This window comes from Saccopteryx leptura, chromosome 3 (assembly GCF_036850995.1).
Source record: "Saccopteryx leptura isolate mSacLep1 chromosome 3, mSacLep1_pri_phased_curated, whole genome shotgun sequence".
NCBI classification, from domain to species: domain Eukaryota; kingdom Metazoa; phylum Chordata; class Mammalia; order Chiroptera; family Emballonuridae; genus Saccopteryx; species Saccopteryx leptura.
In genome coordinates, this window is record NC_089505.1 from 331,395,689 (window position 1) to 331,399,116 (window position 3,428).

At 35.6% G+C, this 3,428-nt stretch overlaps 1 non-coding gene across 1 annotated transcript; it reads left to right on the forward strand.

The window, feature by feature from the left end:
- Positions 1-460: 460 nt before the first annotated feature.
- On the forward strand, positions 461-567 carry LOC136401919 (U6 spliceosomal RNA). Its single transcript, XR_010750842.1, has one exon. It is a non-coding gene; the product is annotated as a U6 spliceosomal RNA (small nuclear RNA).
- The last annotated feature ends 2,861 nt before the right edge of the window (positions 568-3,428 follow it).

Here is a 3,428-nt window from a genome sequence, read left to right on the forward strand (position 1 = left end):
ACTGAGACCAAGGCAGGGCACAGCACAGTGCAAGAGGCCTTTGGGAAAGTCATTTCTCAGCCATATGTGAGGGGTGGCCTCAGAGCAGCGCTTGGCTGAGCCTATCACTTTGCAAAGTTTGACATATGACAGTGTGGATTTTTAGGGCCCATGCATAGCTAATGAGGAACATTTGTTTGGCATTCACGTTTACAAATAACTTTCCTGTGTAAGATTTCAGAATGGTGGATTTTAAGGGAGTCTAGCTGAATCTCTCAATGGCTGTTTTACTACCTGAAGATGGAAATCCTTGGGCTCTGGATTTTTCTGGCTGGTTTCTCATAAACTTGGAAGGAGCATCTGTTGCTGCCTCTGCTGGGTGCTGCCATTCCTAACCTTGGATAAACCCAGGTCAACCTTACCTATTACCTCCCTTGGGCATAATTTTCTTTCTTTCTTTATTTTTTAGAAATTAAATTTAGTGCTCACTTTGGCAGCACATATAGTAAAATTGAAATGATACAGAGAAGATTAGCATGGCCCCTGAGCAAAGATGATGTGCAAATTTGTGAAGCAGTTCACATTTTTAAAATGCTATTTTAAAATAAAGATTATGCTGACTCAAGTGGAAAAGAAATAAATTAAATTTAGTGGGGTGACATTAATCAATAAGAGTACATGTTTCAGGTAAACATTTCTATAGCATATGAACTGTTGATTGCATTGTGTGGCCATCACCCAAAGTCAAATCATTTTCTGTCATTTGTCCCTCTTTTCTTTCCTCCCTGACCCCACTCCCAGTCACTACTTTACTTATCTATTTCCATGAGTCTCAGTTTTATATCCCACCTATGTGTGAAATCATATAGTTCTTAGCTTTTTCTGACTTAATGATTTCACTTAGTGTAATGTTCTCAAGGTTCTTCCATGTTGTAATAAATGTTGGACATAATTTTTTAGACTTCAGTGCTATCCTTTGCTTATCTTCTGAAAACACCTAAATGAAATATGTGGTTTGGTACATATCTGTTTACTTCTTGGGGTAATGGCTTACGATATTTGCATTTAGACTGTTATTTAGTTTCTTGAAGATTTGATTACCATCACCAACACTACCACCATAATCTTGCCGGAATTTCTATCTTCTGGCTGCTGTGACCATTTCTTTCTTCCTGTTCGGCACAAAATCATCTCTACTTCCTACATTAGGGTTCTCTCCTCCCTCTTTTCTTGCCCCCACAAATTTTATACCTTTATCATCACAGCTTGAAACTCCTGAACTGTGTAATCAATGCCTTATATGGGTATTTTGGGAACATTTATTAATTTAGTGTGTGCTTTAAAATTAGCAAGGAACTCATCTCAAGTTGGCATATAATTTGTTTGGATTTTTGATATTTGGGAAGTAAGTTACATAGATGTTGGTGCATCACTCACTGGTAATGATCTTGGATAGTCTTGTCTTGTGTCTTAAGTGAGAAGGTGATAATCAGCATGCATGATCATCTCACTAAGCTATATAAAACCATTGGATGTTATGTTTCCTTAGTACTTTACTCTTAATTGCTGTGTAGCTATTAATATCTGTATTAGAGTTGTTTTCATGCTTGTTTCTCCCATAGACAATAGCTTTCCAAGATCAGAAATCTTTTCTCATTCAACTTTGCATTATCAGTTTCAGCACGGTGCTTAGAACACAATATGTGCTCAATAAATGGCATAGAAAAATCAAATTAATATCTTTGTTCTGTTTCATAAGTAACTCATTATTGTCACCCATTCAGTCATAAGTACGTATTTCTATCTCCTCTAGTAAATGTTAAGTTTTTAGCTTGGGCCATTTGGTACAAACTGTGAATTAAAATTTTTGTTTTTCTGTAGCAATCCTATGTTTACTCCCTTCCTCTAAGCATGTGGTAGTGGAACTACTTAGCATGCTCAAGAAATCAACTACTTTCACTCATATTAATAATAATTCTAATAACCAACATTCATATAATACTAACTCTAAGATCTACATGTGTCATCACAACAACCTCATCATTTTCTCCATTTTCCCAAGAACTAATTTTCCCAAGGTGTGCTAAGTGGTAGAGCTAAGATTTAAATCTCATAGAATGAGCCAGAAGCCAAGCACTTAGACACTGCACTATTTCCTTTTGAGTAACTTACTTAACCAATCAACATTTGCTGAGATTCTGTGTGACAAGTGCTTCCCCATTTATTTTCTCATATAACCTTGAAACCAAGACTAAGAAATAAGTGTAATTATTGGTTTTATTTTTCAACTGAAGAAGCTAAAACTTTGAAAAAAAGGCTAACTCCAAGGTCATATTAGCAAAAAACAAGAGTCTCAATTTAGAAGTAGATGCTCTCTGCTTTTTCATCATGTCACAGCTGGATACAAATCAATGAATTAATGCTAAGTTCCGGGGACCTAGTTTGTCATAATTTTCACTTTGGATGTCTGAGTCTTAAGAAAAGGGGCTTTGGTGTTTGACAGTCCTTATTTTGAGTCCTGGGTTCTGGGACATTGGTCAAGTTGAATTAATATTTTGGTGTCTCAGTTTCCTTATCATGAAAATGGGGTTTGTGTGTGAAAATTAAATGAAATTTTACATGAGGAGAGTGCCTAGTACATAGGAAAGCTCTGTACATATTAACTTCTATTCACAAGGATGGAAGATGATTACACATAGTATCCAGTGGCAGAAGAAGGATTTGAACTCTCAACTCTGCTTGATTCCATTAGACCTCTCTTCTCATGTTTCCCCATGTACTCTTTGTACTGCTGCCTGTCATCACCTTACTTAATATTTTGGTGGTTGGGATGGAAGGATGAATACCTCTTGCAAAATTAGCAACAGTTTTATTGATGCCTCTTTAACTGATTCCAAAGATAAGAAAATATTTATTTAACACTACATAGTTTTAAGTACATCACTACCAAGTAAAAAGAAGAAGAAATAATAAAATTAGATCTGTGCAAATTTGTGATCTGAGTGTTTTTCATCAGTTAAACCTTATCCAGTTTTTTTCTGGAAATAGTTGCTTAGAGCAATGTACACCTCCTAGAAAAACCAACAAACAAACAAACAGAAAGGTCAGATGAATTCTAGGACACATCAAAACAAAATGAAACAAAGCAAAAACAATAAAAAGCAAAGCAAACAAAAAATTAAATAAAGGAAAAAAGAAGCAAATACCACCCCCACTTCAGCAAAACAAATGTATCCCATTTAAAAGTAATCAAATGATGCCTGAACTTTACACAATTCTTTTTACTCCCTAAATTTAAAAAGTGTCAAATTTATTGGATTATGACAAGTTCTCACTTCTATAAAAAAAGCAAGGTGGATGTTGGATAAGCCTGTAAGGTGAATTTGGATTTCTGGGGGAGAGAGAAATAGTGATCTGGAAACTTGTCTCAGGGACCTTTGTCTACCTGG